This window comes from Schistocerca americana, chromosome 2 (genome assembly GCF_021461395.2).
Source record: "Schistocerca americana isolate TAMUIC-IGC-003095 chromosome 2, iqSchAmer2.1, whole genome shotgun sequence".
NCBI lineage: Eukaryota > Metazoa > Arthropoda > Insecta > Orthoptera > Acrididae > Schistocerca > Schistocerca americana.
In genome coordinates, this window is record NC_060120.1 from 616,095,617 (window position 1) to 616,111,602 (window position 15,986).

General features: G+C 43.8%; 1 protein-coding gene across 1 annotated transcript in view; it reads left to right on the forward strand.

Moving 5' to 3' along the window:
- The window catches only part of LOC124595695 (DNA-directed RNA polymerase, mitochondrial), a 294,066-nt gene that overhangs the window by 84,218 nt on the left and 193,862 nt on the right, over positions 1–15,986 (forward strand). The window lies entirely within an intron of this gene.

Consider the following 15,986-nt stretch of genomic DNA (forward strand, 5'->3'; position numbering starts at 1 on the left):
TGTTATTCTCATTGTTCCTCTCTCCTTCTTTCTTGTTGTGATAATGATCTCACTCATACTTATACTAAATTTCACCCCATATTCTTGTACTGTTTGTTCCCATACATCCAACTGCTCTTGTACTACCTCCTCCTTATTCCCCCAAATAATCAGATCATCTGCAAACACCGTAGCTTTAATCTTCCTTTCACCAATTACTTGTGCTACTGTACCCATCACGACAATAAAGAGTAATGGTGAAAGTGCACTTCTCTCCCTTACCCATTCCTCTGTTCAATCCAAGCTGATCTCTCTCCTCCCACTTTCACACAGCTCACACTTCCATGGTACATTTCCCTTATCCTCCAGATAATCTGTTTTGCTACTCCTCTGGTCTCCAGGGCTTTCCATACTTTGCTTCTACGTACACTATCATATGCTTTTTCTGTGTCCAGGAAGGTCATTAGTAGATCTATTCCATATTCATAGTGCTGTTCCTGCAGTTGTCTTACAGCAAAAAGTAGATCCACCATGTACCTTCCATTTCTGAAGCAATATTACTCTTCTCTCATTCTTCCTTCTAATTTTGCCCGAATTTGTGCTTCCAAAATTTTCTCGAAAATCTTTGCACAATGACTCATCAGTGTTATCCCCTGATAGTTCTTGCACTCTTTTCTATTTCCCTTCTTAAAGATCGAGACAATTATTCCCTTCTTCCAGTCTTCTAGTATCATCTTCTGTCTCCACGCAATTTTTGTTATTTGATATAGCCATTCTATCCCCACCTCTCCTGCTGCTCTCACCATCTCTACACTTAGCTCATCCAAACCTGGTGACTTGCCTCCCTTCATCTTGTCCAGTGCCTCTTCCACTTCTCCCCATGTAATGTCTTTTTCTGTTTGCTGTTCCTCCTCTTTTTTCTCCTCAGCTTGTTCCTCCTCATCCAGGTCTCCATTCGAGTTCAGGAGTTCTTCAAAATACTCCTTCCACATATTCTTGAGTTCCTCCTTGTTCTCTAAATCTTGTCCACTTTTGTTCACCATTCGAGCATAATCTGTCGTGCTGTTCTTTAATCACCCCATATAACACCTTTTTTTGAACCTTCACTATCCTCCTCCATCATTCTGGTCCACTGTTCCATCCACTTTCTTCTTTCCTTTGCCACCAACCTTTTTGCATCTTTCTTGTTTGCCTGATACTCTTCTCTTATCTCTACTGTTCTCTTCTGGAACCATACCCTAAAGGCTCTATTCTTCTGTACTATATCCTTTGTTTTATCATTCCACCGGGGTGTTTCTTTCCATCTCTTTTTGTTGCTTGTCCTCCCACATATTGCTTCCGCCGCACTTACTAATGTTCGCGTTAATCTACCCCATTCCTCTTCTACCATTTTTGGTTCATCCTTTGGGATGCTTTCCTTTACTACTTGTAGGTACTGTAGCCTGCTTTCTTCCTCCTTCAACTTCCATACCCTTATACGTCTTTCCTGGTTTTCTGTCCCTTTATTATTCTAAATCCCTCTCAGGTTCATTACCAGCAAACGGTGGTCAGTATCCAAGGCCTCTGATGGTAATACCTCAGTGTCAATGATGCTCCTATTGATCTCACTATCGTACAGGAAGTAGTCAACTATCAACTTTCTCTTTAAGTCTTGACTGTACCAGGTAATCTTGTGGCTCTCTCTTTTCCTGAACCAAGAGTTCCCGACCAGCAAGCCATTCCTTTGAGAGAACTCCAATAGTCTTTCTCATTCCTCATTTCAGCAGCCCCAACCCTCTGGTCCAAGCACACTTTTGCAGCCTTGTCTTTCTCTTCCAATGTGTGCGTTTAAATCTCCCATTACTGTCATATTCTTGCTTCCCATCTGCTTCTGCATTTCCTCTTCAAACTCTTGCTTCTCCTCAGAAGTGCAACCCACCTGTGGCACATACACTTGTATTACCTCTATGGTCGTCCCCTTGAGTGATATTTTGGTCATCATCATCTTATCACTTATTCTCTTCACTTCCTCTTTTAATCCATCTCTTACTATTATTCTGACTCCATTTCTCCTTCCTTCCTCATTTCCACTCCAGTACAGTCAATAGCCTTTCCGCAGTTCTCTCCTTCCTTCTCCTTTCCATCTTGTTTCAGCTAACCCCAATATGTCTATCTTTCTTTTTTCCATCATGTCTACCATCTCCTCCGCCTTTCCAGTCAATGTTTGTATATTTAATGTTCCAAATCTTAGTGCTTGTTTATAGCTAGTTCGCTGTCAATTAAATCTGTCCTTTCCAAGGCTCATTCTATTTTTGAAAGCAGAAATCATGATCCACTACTGGCTTGCTGGGCCTATTGTGGCTTCACCAGAGTCCCGTTAGTGATCACTTTTCAGGGTTCCTGTAGGACGTTCACAGCTACTGTAATGGTCCCGGGGCATACACAGTCCCCACTGTACCTCGCTCCTGCAGGCAATCCCCTACTTCATGCCGTTGCCCTTCTCCCACAACTTGGACAAGGGGTTGGACTTGTGGGAGATATTGAATTTAATTGATGAGAGGAGAAAATACAAAAATGTGGCAAGTGGAGCAGGCAAAAGTGAACACAAATGTCTAAGAAATTAGTTTGACCGAAATTTAAAATGCTAAGCGGGATTGGCTAGCGGACAAATGAAAGGCTGTAGAAGCATGTGTATCTGTGGGAAAGATAGATACTACCTATAGGAAAATTAAAGAAGTATTTGGAAAAAAAGGAAAGTAGCTGTATGAATACAAAGAGCTCAGATTGTAAGCCAAGAAGGGAAAGATGAAAGGTGGAAGGAATATATAGAGTATCAGTATAAGGGAAACAGGTTTGAGGACAACATTATAGGAACGGAAGAGGAAGTAAAGGAATATGAGATGTAATACTGTGAGAAGAATTGGACAAAGCACTGAATTATCTAAGTCAGGGCCGTTCAGCAAAGCCGACTGGGAGTGTGGAGCTGTGAGAAGTGAACAGAGTGACAGGTGAGAGCAACAGAAAGAGCACAAGCCTTGTCAGTTGCCAGTCCTAGACGTGAACACATTTGGACATGGCAGAAGCATCAAGCAGCTCTAACAGCGGGCAGGCCCTCAGTGCCACCCTGTTTTAATGCTATATGGCAGGGCTTCACAACATACGTGCTCGCGGAGCAAGCTGTGAGCAGCAAGACGCGAGCACGGAGCAGTGCGAGCACGCTACCCCCCCACTACCGGACCAGAGCGGAGAGTGGGGAGAGTCATGTGGAGCACACAACAGCTACCGCCAGTCAATGTAAATCCGCAGCCACCTGCAGGGCTATCACTCACGAATTATTACTGCGACAAATGAAACAAATAAAGGAGAATGTACACGTGCCACATAATTTTATTAGCTTAGTGTAAGGCCGACCTCGGTAGCCACGCGGTTCTAGGCGCTGCAGTCCGGAACCGCGCTGCTGCTTCAGTCGCAGGTTCGAATCCTGCCTCAGGCATAGATGTGTGTGATGTCCTTAGGTTAGTTAGGTTTAAGTAGTTCTAAGTTCTAGTGGACTGATGACCTCAGATGTTAAGTCCCATAGTGCTCAGGGCCATTTGAACCATTTTTTTGCTTAGTGTATGCCTCTACATTCGTATTAATTTGTGAACTGTTACACAATAAAAGGTGTCACTGAAGTGTGGGATTCTCGGTTATCTTGTACTTTTTGCCCTTTACAATTGCGTCTATGTTCGGAGTAATTGTTCTTGTGCATTGTAGGCGCAGCGTGCAGTTTAAATTTCGATCAGACAATGCATTTCTCAGGTGTGTCTTGCTACATTTCATTGCAGAGAACAGTTGTTCACAAACATACGTGGAACCGAACATTGATATTATTGTAGCCGCCAGTTTGTGCAAACGAGGAACTCTATCCTGAGGGAAGTGTCTGTAGAATTCCAAAATGTTTTTCTTGTTCTGAAATTTGTCTCTGTACTCTCTGTCACACTGCAGGTCAATAATTTCTAGTTGCAGCTCAGGATGAATCTCTTCAATATTCGCTGAATATGGAGAGGAGAACAGATCAAAATCACTGTCTAGTGGTGTCAGATCTTGAAAGTGTTGATCAAATTCTTCCTTAAGCACAACTAAACTATGTGAATAACGTTCACAGTCTGTCTGAACGTCTTGCATGGATGATAATTCAGGAAAATGAGCTAGATTTCCTATTTCTAGCTGACTCACCCAAAGTGTCAATTTCATTTTAAAAGCTCGTATTCGATCTATGAAATGAGTAATTAGCAGATCTTTACCTTGTAGTGAAATGTTCAAAGCATTCAGATGGCTAGTTAAATCTGCTAAGAACGCGAGATCACATTTCCATGAAGGCTCTTTCAATTCAGCAACACACATGTTATTTATTTCCATGAACATATTTATCTCATCTAATAAGCAAAAAAATCAATTTAATAATTCGCCACGACTAAGCCAGCGGCAGGCTACCATAGTGGCTTTCTACATCCTCAAGAAAGCTTTTAAATTGCCTGTGTTGTAGCCCATGCTTCCTTATATAATTGGTTGTACGAACAACACCACTCATCACATTTTTAGAGTGATACTCTTTGCACATAGGTTTTCCTGGTGGATCACACAGTGAACGCCCCTTATTTCATTCGGCACGGCCAGTTTTTGCATTTCCTCCTTCAACAGCGCAACGAGACCTGATTTTTTTTCCCTGTCATCGCTGGTGCACCGTCTGTAGACACTGAAACTAAAGATTTCCACTACAATCCTATATTTTCAACACTTTATTCAACACTACTTAAAATATCACCTCTGGTTGTAGTGTTCTTCATGGCTACTACATCGAGGAGCTCCTACCTCACCTGAAGATCTCTATTAACACCTCTAATAAATATGGGAAGCTGCGCTGTTCCAGTGATATCAACACTTTCGTCCAGAGCTAGAGAATACGCCATAAAATCTTTACAGATATTTGCAAGCTGGCTTTGGACGTCGTCTGCCCTGTCCTGTATGCGATGCATAATGGTCATGTTAGATAATGGCACAATCCGAAACTGTTCAACTTGAGATGGACACAAATGTTCTGCTGCAACTACCAATTAAATCGCCATCAGTGAAGGGGCGCAGGGATTTTGTTAAAAGCAAAGCAATTTTGTAACTCACTCTGAGAGCTGCCTGAGTTGATTTTTCTTCGTCGTCCAGATCTTCTTCGGATAGCTTCCTTTTAAGTTTAATAACTTCCTGTGCATGATCTGGTCCATCACATTTTCCACTTCCGTAGTCTTTCGCGTGGTACGACATATAATCTCGCTGCAAATTAAATTTCCTAAAAGAATTCAGCGTTTTGTGACATACTAAACATTTTGCAACACCATCTTTTTCTTTAAACAGATGCAATTCCTCCCAATGGGGGTTGAACTGCGAAAGCATGGTTGGGGTTACACAACGGCGACTTGACATGATTCTTAACCAGCGAAATGACTGTTAGAGCTGATCGTAGTACTTTAAACGTTACACAGTCGGCGCGAATTCAATAGGCACGCTGCGCCCCTATTCAAACGTGTGCACGCATTTCCCCTCCCTCCCCTCCCTCCCTACTCCGCGACCTTGCACCTGCTCGCGAGCATGTGCCTGAGCAGACGCGAGTACTCGCGCTCAAAACCAGCCAGTTGTTAAGCCCTGCTATATGGGGAGGATCTGTACCTTTTTACTGAACACAATGATCGAGTAAAATGTGTAGTGTGTCACATTGCATTAAACCACATAAAGAAATTCAATTTAAGACATCATTATGCGGTAAATCGTGCAACAGCATATTGCAAATATGTTGATGATAAACAAAAGACAATAATCCTTGAACTGAAAGCTAGCTTTCTAGGTGAAGTAAGTTACCACTTAATAATAAGTTTTGTTTCTAATATGGTGGCAATGGAAGGAGTAAGACAAAACTGCTGTTTGATGCACTTGCAGCCATTGTGGAGAAGTTTGGTCTGACATGGGAATTGCTAACTTCCGTAGCAACAGGAGTTGCTCCAGCTATCGCTGACAAAATCAGTGGCTTAGTTGGGCACATCCAGAGAAAATGAAGAATCATGACATGCCTGATTCATGAACAACATTTGTGTCCCAAAAGCATAAAACTGAACTTTGTAATCAGCTTGGTTCTGGAAATCATTAATTCTGTTTGAGCAAAAGGGTTCAGTCATCACTTATTCAAAGCATCCCTGGATAAAGTCGGTTGTGAATATGGTGATTTGCCCTATCACTGTGATGTTTGCTGACTCATTCTTGCAACTGCACCAAGAAGTACCATTATTCATGAAAATGAAGAGAGAAAGTGTTTCTGGACTGTCAGATGATAGATGGATTTGTGATTTAGCCATTCTAACTGATGTAAAAGGACATCTTCAGGAGTTGGATGTGCCATTTCAAGGAAGGATATTCTCATCATCATTTCTGTGGCAAAATAAAAGAGCATTCAAGATGAAACTGTCGCTGGAGGCTAGAAACATCTTTTATTGAAATTGTCATCATTGACAAACTTTACCATTGCTGGAGAGTATACAGATCTTTTAAGAAAATAATGTGTTGAATTAGAAACAAGATTCACTGGTATTTTGCACCTGAAACAGATTTAGGAGGACATTGATTCTGTAAGACATGCTCTCCCACTGGAAAGCATAGATCTTCAGTGTCATCCAGAATTGAAAGATAGATATCAGAGCAGAAAGATTTAGGGTGATTTTTACAAACATGTGTCGCAAAAGTGTTATCCAAAATTTCATAGGCATAGAGCAAGGATGCTTAGTCTGTTCGGATCAATGTACAATTGTGAATAGTTATTTTCCTAATGAAACTATGTGAAACATGACTTAGGTGCTCCAGATCAGATTATCATCTTTGTTATAGCTTTAAGTTGAACAAATATATTTCAAGGACGACGCAATACATGAAAATCACAGATCAAGTAAACAGAGTAAGACGTGTGTACACTTTAACAGTCAAATCATAACTGAGTCCGAGTCTAGCGGCCGCTGGCTGGCTGGCCGCTTAGGTGGTGCTGCTGCTGCTGCTGCTGCATGGCTGGCCGACAGCGCCGCATGTAGAGGACGCGAGTAACTGCGCGGCGGCACTTTGAAAGAGCGTCGAGTCACAACAATCTGAAATGTGTTTTGACACTAAGGTACAGGGGAGATCTCGTCAGTCTTGTTTAATTCGTTTTAAAAATCCTGTCCATGTTACTTTTACACTAAAGCAGGTACATAATATTGGTACAACCCCCCTCCCCCCCCCTCTCCCCCGCCTCTGCAATAGCACCCTCCCTTAAGAATCTAATGTCTCTGCAAAGGGGCCGACAAAGCACTGCACACATTACCATGTCTGGCCAGTGCACAGACAAACAACAGTCAGTATTAACTCATTTGCGTAATTTCACCAAAGTCACACAATAGAAAATATTTTATTAAGAGCTGAGGACCTACAAAAATTGTCTAAAGCCAGCAAATCATTAGCTGCCATGAGGGGAGTGAAATGAAAACCATAAATGTGTGAAAAAAATTAAAAAATGATACAGTTGCTTGTAAGTTATTAAGCTTGTTCTTCATACTATGTTTGATGTTTGTTAGGTTTTAGCATTTTGCAGATGCACAAACATAGAAAAGCTGTAAAGGTGTCCACCTAACAAACAACTTCCACCAGGAATGAACAGCTATCTATCACTTGGGCAGTGCATATTCTTGAAATTCATCTTAGATTAAAGGCATAACAGGGTGATGCATGTTTATAATAGAAGGAAGTCTATAAATATATTATAAAGCTTGTAAATGGCATGATGTCAGTATCAGATACTCCTTGGTCAAATCATTTGAGTACGATTTCAGAAAACACTGCTACCCTTGAAGTCATTGTGTAGAAAAATTGCTGAGCTGAACTGGGTAGCATAAACATTAGCTATCGTTCAGTTCACCACATTGTGCGTGTGTGCTCCAATTTCACTAAGTGTCTGCAGGATGTTTGCTCTGAGATGTCTCCTGAACTGAAACAGCATTGAGCTGCGGCATGTGAAATACTTGTGCAGTGCATTGAACAAGGAGTTAATGCCTTCTTTTACAATAATTTTCACAAGAGACAAAACATTGGTTCACTACCATATACCAGTATTGAAGAAAGTAGTAGAAAATAACACCATTCCTTGTTACACAAACCAAACAAGCTGCAAATACAGTCATCAGCTGGTATGGTTATGCTGATGTTCATTTTGGCACAAAGAAGGAGTTATTGTGGAGAATTATATATCACAAGGGACCACTGCTAATGCTCAGACATCCTAAAACACCATGTTCAGCCTACAATCAAATTAAAACCTGGTTATATTCCTGTCCGCAGTTTTCCTGTTTCAACATGGTAATGCACAGCTTTGTATTTTCCATCCAGTAGTTGCGACAATCACAGCAAATCTGCAGCTATCACACTCACCAGACATTTACATGGCAAAATCATTTGTTTGGACTTCTTAAAACAGCATTTGGTGCCAACAAGTTCTGTTACAATGAAGAAGTTGGCTGTATAATGTGTGAATGTGGGAAAGGTTCCCGAGGCTTCACCCCCCCTCCTCCCCTTGCAAAAAAATCACTCCTATGGTAACTCCTGTGCTCACAAACTTGCATTGACCATGAAGGAGAATATGTAAAAAAAACTTGCACACATTTGCATATAAATAAGACTTAAAAATATTTACTGTGTTAAACTCATCCTTGCAGTTTTGTGTGACTTGTCCGTCAGTATTACTGTGAGAGCTATAGATAAGACAATCTGCCTGAGAGAACCACTTACCTCCTCAAATAATTTGTTGTCATTCCTAAGATCCCTCTCTCAAAGAATGGAAGGGGGAAAGAAAAAGACAAACTTCATCAGAAAATGGCTATCATACTCCATCCAATAATAATTCTTCAGGATAAATTAAAACTTTTAGCACAAGGAACACTAGTGTTTAAGGCTCTTACAACATAGATTACAAACAAGGACAATCCCACTTGTATAAAAAGAAATAACTCCAGGAAGATTATATTGTGTGCTGTGTATCTTTATAAATTAATAGCCTTTCACCCGCAGCTTCTCTCACATATGTATACTGAACATATGTTACACATTATCTCCTCCTTGTCCCTCTCTCTTTCCATCTTCTTCTTTCTCATCTCTCTGTCTATCTGCTCCTCCTCCTCCTCCTCCTCCTCCTCCTCCTCCTCCTCTAACTCCCCCCCTCTGTTCACCTCCCCCCCTCCACTCCTCTCTCTGTCCATCCCCTCCTGCCACCTCTTTGCTAAATTCCTCCTCTCTCTGCCCATCTCTTTCTCCCCTTTCCTTGCCAATCTCCTCCCTCTCCCTCTATGTACGTTTCTTCCCACCTCTCACTGTCCGTGTCCTCTGCCTGCCTCTGTCTGTCTCCTCCTCCTCCTCCTCCTCTCCCTGTCCTTCTCCCGTCCCTCTTTCTGTCTTCTATCCCCCCCTCTCAGTCCGTCTCCTGTTCCCCCCTCTCTGTTAATCTCTTCATCCTCCTCCTCTTTGTTCATTACATCCTCACCCCTCTTTCTGATATCTCCTCCAGCTATTTGTTTTCATCTTCTACCCCTCTTTCTACGCATTGCCTCATCCCCCTCTCTCTAATCATATTTTCCTTCCCTCCCTTTGCCTGTCTCCTCATCCCCTCCTCTTCCTTTTCCACTTGCCTACTACCCCTCTCCATGTTTCACCTAAATCATATATTTCCCCTTCCCCATCTCTCCGTCTATCTTCTCACTTTTTCACAGTTTTTCCTCTCCTTCCCTGTCTCTCTGTCCAACACCTCACCTTTCACAGTCCATCTCCTCCTTCTCCCTCTCACTGTTCTCCCCCCCCCTTCCCCTCCTCCTCCTTTTCTCAGTCCCTCTCCTCTTTGTCCTTCACTGTGTCTATCTCCTCTTCCACCCTCTCCCTATCTCCTCCTGCTCCTGCTCCTCCCCCTCCCCCTCTCCCACCCTCCCCCTCCCCTCCCCCCACCCTCCTCTCCCCTCCCATCCTCTCCCTATCTCCTCCTCCTCCTCCTCCTCCTCTCCCTATCTTCTCCTCCTCCTCCTCCTCCGCCGCCTCCTCCTCCTCCTCCTCCTCTCCCTATCTTCTCCTCCTCCTCCTCCTCCTCCTCCTCATCTCCCTATCTCCTCCACCTTCTCCTCCTCCTCTCCCTATCTCCTCCACCTCTCCCTATCTCCTCCACCTTCTCCTCCTCCTCTCCCTATCTCCTCCTCCTCCTCCTCCTCCTCCTCCTCCTCTTCCCCCTATCTCCTCTTCCTCTCCCTCTCCCTCTCCCTCTCCCTCTCCCTCTCTCTTCGTCCTCCTCCTCCTCCTCCTCCTCCTCCTCTTCCTCTCCCTCTCCCTCTCTCTTTGTCCTCCTCCGCCTCCTCCTCCTCCTCCTCCTCCTCCTCTCCCTATCTTCTCCTCCTCCTCCTCCTCCTCCTCCTCCTCCTCCTCCTCCTCATCTCCCTATCTCCTCCACCTTCTCCTCCTCCTCTCCCTATCTCCTCCACCTCTCCCTATCTCCTCCACCTTCTCCTCCTCCTCTCCCTATCTCCTCCTCCTCCTCCTCCTCCTCCTCCTCTTCCCCCTATCTCCTCTTCCTCTCCCTCTCCTTCTCCCTCTCCCTCTCCCTCTCCCTCTCTCTTCGTCCTCCTCCTCCTCCTCCTCCTCCTCCTCCTCCTCCTCTTCCTCTCCCTCTCCCTCTCTCCTCCTCCTCCTCCTCCTCTCCCTATCTCCTCCTCCTCCTCCTCCTCCTCCTCCTCCACCTCCACTCTGTCCATATCCTGCTCTGCTCGTTCTGTCCACCTCTTCCTATCATCTTTCTGTCCATCTCCCCCTCCCCCCTCTCTCCCTTTTCCGCCAACCTACTACTACTCTCCATCTGCTATCTGCCTGTCAAACTTCCTCTCCCCACTCCCTCTTTACATCTCCTCCTCCCCCCTCACACAATTTTTTCCGTTCTACCCCCTTCTGTTCATCTGCTCTTCCCCCTCTTCCTCTTCCACCTGGCAATTACTCTCCATCTTCCACCTGCCTGCTACACCTCTCCTCTTGCCCCACTGTCAGTCCTTACCTTCCTCCCCCTTTCTGTCTATCTCCTTCTCTAACTCTCTCAGTCCATCTCCTCCCCCATCTCGCTATATCCACCTCCTCCTCTACTACCTCCCTCTGTCCATCTCCTCTTCCACCTCCCTCTGTCCATTTTCCCTCCACCTCCCTCTGTCCATCTACTCCTCTACCTCCCTCTGTCAATTTCCATCTTCACCTCTCTCTGTCCATCTCCTCCCCTCCATCTCTCTGTCCATCTCCTCCCCTCCATCTCTCTGTCCATCTCCTCCCCTCCATCTCTCTGTCCATCTCCTCCTCTCCATCTCTCTGTCCATCTCCTACTTCACCTCTCGCCCTGCCCCCTCTCACTCTTGATCTCCTCGCACTCTTGATCTCCTCTCCCAACTCTGTCAATGTCCTTTTCCCCTCTCGGTCAATGTCCTCCTCCCCTCTCTGTCTATCTCTTCGTTCCCCCCCCCCTCCCTCTCCCTCTAGGGAGGAGGTAGTTGGTTTGGAATATGTCGGGCATTGGGAAAGATAGTGTTCAGTAGCAGTAACTCTCCCTCGCCCTCGCCCCTCGCCACTCGCCCCCGCCCCCGCACGCGCCCGCGCCCTCGCCCTCGCAAGATGTATGAGACAGGCGAAATACCCTCAGACTTCAAGAAGAATATAATAATTCCAATCCCAAAGAAAGCAGGTGTTGACAGATGTGAAAATTACCTAACTATCAGTTTAATAAGCCACAGCTGCAAAATACTAACACGAATTCTTTACAGACGAATGGAAAAACTGGTAGAAGCCGACCTTGGGGAAGATCAGTTTGGATTCCGTAGAAATATTGGAACACATGAGGCAGTACTGACCTTACGACTTATCTTAGAAGAAAGATTAAGGAAAGGCAAACCTACGTTTCTAGCATTTGTAGACTTAGAGAAAGCTTTTGACAATGTTGACTGGAATACTCTCTTTCAAATTCTAAAGGTGGCAAGGGTAAAATACAGGGAGCGAAAGGCTATTTACAATTTGTACAGAAACCGGATGGCAGTTATAAGAGTCGAGAGGAATGAAAGGGAAGCAGTGGTTAGGAAGGGAGTGAGGCAGGGTTGTAGCCTATCCCCGATGTTATTCAATCTGCATATTGAGCAAGCAGTAAAGGAAACAAAAGAAAAATTCGGAGTTGGTATTAAAATCCATGGAGACGAAATAAAAACTTTGAGGTTCGCCGATGACATTGTAATTCTATCAGAGACAGCAAAGGACTTGGAAGAGCAGTTGAACGGAATGGACAGTGTCTTGAAAGGAGGATATAAGATGAACATCAACAAAAGCAAAACGAGGGTAATGGAATGTAGTCGAATTAAGTCGGGTGATGCTGAGGGAATTAAGTTAGGAAATGAGACATTTAAAGTAGTAAAGGAGTTTTGCTATTTGGGGAGCAAAATAACTGATGATGGTCGAAGTAGAGAAGATATAAAATGTAGATTGGCAATGGCAAGGAAAGCGTTTCTGAAGAAGAGAAATTTGTTAACATCCAGTATAGATTTAAGTGTCAGGAAGTCGTTTCTGAAAGTATTTGTATGGAGTGTAGCCATGTATGGAAGTGAAACATGGACGATAAATAGTTTGGACAAGAAGAGAATAGAAGCTTTCGAAACATGGTGCTACAGAGGAATGCTGAAGATTAGATGGGTAGATCACATAACTAATGATGAAGTATTGAATAGAATTAGGGAGAAGAGGAGTATGTGGCACAACTTGACAAAAAGAAGGGACCGGTTAGTAGGACATGTTCTGAGGCATCAAGGGATCACAAATTTAGCATTGGAGGGCAGCGTGGAAGGTAAAAATCGTAGAGGAAGACCAAGAGATGAATACACTAAGCAGATTCAGAAGGATGTAGGTTGCAGTAAGTACTGGGAGGTGAAGAAGCTTGCACAGGATAGAGTAGCATGGAGAGCTGCATCAAACCAGTCTCAGGACTGAAAACCACAACAACAACAACAACATCATCCCATTCTCCCACCACCTCACAAAGTCTCACCATCCAGCCGCAGATGAGCATTCCCCTTGTAACTCAGTACCACCCAGGACTGGAGCAACTGAATTACGTTCTTTGCCAGGGTTTTGACTACCTCTCATCATGCCCTGAAATGAGAAATGTCCAGCCCACTATCCTTCCCACCCCTGCCACAATGGTATTCCTCTGTCCACCAAACCTACACAATATACTTGTCCATCCCTACACAACCCCTGCTCCCAACATCTTACCTCATGTATTATACCCCTGTAATAGACCTAGATGCAAGACCTGTCCCATTCATCCTCCCACCACTACCTACTCCAGTCCAGGCACAAACATCACCTATCCCATCAAAGGCAGGGCTACCTGTGAAACTAGTTACGTAATCTACATGCTAAGCTGCAACCTCTCTGCTGCATTCTATGTGGGTATGACAACCAACAAGCTGTCTGCCCACATGAATGGCCACCGACAAACTGTGGCCAGGAACAAGTGGATCACTCTGTAGCTGAGCACACTTCCAAATATTGCATCCTTCACTTCAATGACTGCCTGTGCCATATGGATCCTTCCCATCAACACCAGCTTTTCTGAATTTCATGGGTGGGAACTTTCTCTGCAATATATCCTATGTTCCCATAACCCTCCTGGCCTCAACTTTCATTAGTCATTGTCCTCTCCCATCCAGCCCCTTTTCTTTTCCTATTCCAGCATTACAAAGCCCTCATCCCTCCATTGCACCCAGCCTTTTTACTTCTCTCCTTTTCCAGTGTCCCTCCCTTCCCCACCTCTGTCTAACCTCCTGACTGCACATGGCTGCCCTACCCTCTTTCCGCCTCGTCTCTCCACACTCCCCAACAGCATATCACTGTCCACGATGCCTACCCTACTATCCCTCTCCCTCCCCACCCCAGCCTCCTCTCTACCCCCACCCTGTCGCCACTCTCATCATGCACCAGTGCTGCTGCTTGCAGTGTGGCCTCAGTTGCCTGAGACTGCAGTCACGTGTGTGTGAGCTGCATTTGCATGAGTGCTTATGTGTGTGTGTGTGTTTGCCAGCTAATTCTGATGAAGGCCTTTCTGGCTGAAAGCTTGTATTTGTGACAGATTTTTTGGTTTTGCCTATCTGGGACTCAGCATCTCTGCTATAAAAGTTGTAGCTCCTCTGGAGCCCAAAGAAAACCATGATCTTGTTGCATGTTCGATGATATTTGATTTGCTTAGTTCGTTTTCATATGAGGATGAATGACTGACAGTTATGAGGTTGATTATCTCTGTGTCCAGACTGCATTACTATCCCCTTATGCCTTACAAACAGAAATTAGACACTTCTCATTGTTTCTAGCACATCTGGGCCAATACAGGATGCTTTCTTTGTGCATAAGGTCAATAAACAAACAAAACCTATTCAGTTGCTCAGTGAACTAGCAGTGAAATAGAAAATGAAAAAGAAAAAGTCTAAAATATTGGATTCAGTTTTCCAATATTGTTTCACTGTAGAAAATTGTATGTAATTTCTAGGACAGAGAACTTGGCCTTATGACATAGCTGTACAATTCTGTACAAATTAAGTGAAAGATCTCGTCCCCTTCCTAGCAGCAATTTGTAATATGTCAATGGGGCAACAAATGGTTCCAATCTTTTGGTAGAAAGTTCATGTCACTCCCATTTTCAGAAACAGTTGTCAGACATACGCACCTTATTATTGGCCAATATTGCTGACATCCAACAATTGTAGAATTATTAACATATTTAGTATTTGAATATTACAACTTCTTTGGAGAATGAAAATCTTCTGTATACAGGGTTGCCCCAAGTTCTCGAAAGCAGGGAATATCAGGGAATTTCAAATGTGTCAGGGAAGTCTGGGAAATATCAGGGAAATTTGAAAAAAAAAAAAAAAAAAACTGGAAAAATCTTGTTGGTCTCATTTCATCAACATGGTGTCTGTGACATGTGAGTAGCTGGCCACACAAGTGGACTTCCACAACAGGTCAAAACTGCAGGCCATTTCTGTTATAGAATGGATCGGGCCTCTCGATTTCTCACTAATGTGTAAGCCCTGCTCACTGGATCTAGTCTCATCAATCTGCCTGCAGTCCGAGTCTGTCTGTGTGTGGCATAATAGGCGGATTTACGTGGTTTAGCCAAGAACCCAGGACTGCAGTGCTCCTCAGCAGGCCCAAGACCACGGATGATAGATTTCAGGAAGTGCGGATGTCTTACCGCAAGTACAGTACGGTGTTTTATTGACATTTTACTTATTCTAGTACATTTTGGCACTTTGAAAATAATTTATATATTAGAAAGCATGGACAGTAAGAAGAAGAAAATTATTGCAGCCCTGGCGGTTTTATGCTATGTACTCATGTATTTCTCGAAAGAAAAATCACACAATACCTGTAAAGTAATAGACATAACACAGCGACAAATAACCGACAATAATGAACATAGTAGAACCAACATTTTATTGGTGGTCACCTATAGTGTTGGTTTGCACAACTCTTCCCTGCCTTATCCACTTCTTTCAAGAGACCTACTTTTTTCTGAGGTTATTTATGAAATCAGTGAATGTATTTTAAATCTGTCTTGAGACTCCAAGGAAGTGCATATTTTTGTCACAAATGTGTTTTGTTTTACTGAAATAAAATGTCGCAAATGTGTTTCGTTTTATTGAAATAAAATAACAACAGTGGTCTTAATGGAACACACACACTTTTGCCTTGCTTTCTCCATCTAAAAACAGTTCATTACAAAAGATGTTGGTGTTAGTACTTAAGATTTTTGCTCAGACAGGGGAGAAATCTACCATGGGGCCCCAGCCTTTGCAGCAGCTTTTCCCTTCTGTGCTGAATGTCTATCCTCTTGCTGTTCTGAGGTGTGTTTGGGAATGTTCCACACTGTCCGAAGCTGA